The sequence below is a fragment of the Myotis brandtii genome, unplaced genomic scaffold (assembly GCF_000412655.1).
Source record: "Myotis brandtii unplaced genomic scaffold, ASM41265v1 scaffold568, whole genome shotgun sequence".
Taxonomy (NCBI): domain Eukaryota; kingdom Metazoa; phylum Chordata; class Mammalia; order Chiroptera; family Vespertilionidae; genus Myotis; species Myotis brandtii.
Window position 1 is genome coordinate 1,075,742 of NW_005370122.1, and position 803 is coordinate 1,076,544.

Consider the following 803-nt stretch of genomic DNA (forward strand, 5'->3'; position numbering starts at 1 on the left):
TTTTTTTTGCAATCTTTTGTATTTCTGTGGGGTCTGTTGTTATTTCGCATCTTTCACTTCTGATTTTGTTTATATGGGTTCTTTCTCTTTGCTTCTTGATGAATCTGGCTAGAGGTTCATCTAGCTTGTGTATCCTTTCAAAGAACCAGCTCTTGGTTTCATTGACCTTTTGTATTGTTTTTTTTTTTTGTCTCTATTTCATTTATTTCTGCTCTGATCTTTATTATCGCCTTTGAAATAGTTTAATTTAAATTAGACATGGACAATATCTAAAATTTCTGCATAAATTATTTAAGTCAGAAGTCAGATAAGTTAAACCGAATTACACACACACACACACACACACACACACACACACACACCACCCAAGATGTAAGTATAGCTTGGGCAAAGACCAGATTAATTACAAAATAAAAATGAAGATGCTCCATTTATCTACCCATTCCATTTATTATGTAAAATTTGCAACCCAGCTTAATCTTCTATCTTGGAGTTTCTTTAATTATCTTCACATGACTTTAATTATATCACTCTCTTAAATTGAAATCTCACCAACAGTTTACTTTCCAAAAAATTCAAATGTACACAGTGTGTGTTCAGTAATTAATATCTGAGTGAATTACCAATTAAGATTAATTCTGTCAATTTTGTGAACATGGGAGGACAGTTTGAATTGTAATTTTAGTGTCACATGGAGTCAAATATGGTAGAAATACCTTTATGTACTTCCTTTTATATACTGAATAATGAATGCCCTTGGGGGAAGGGGAAGTATCTACTCCTCTACATGACTCCACTATTAA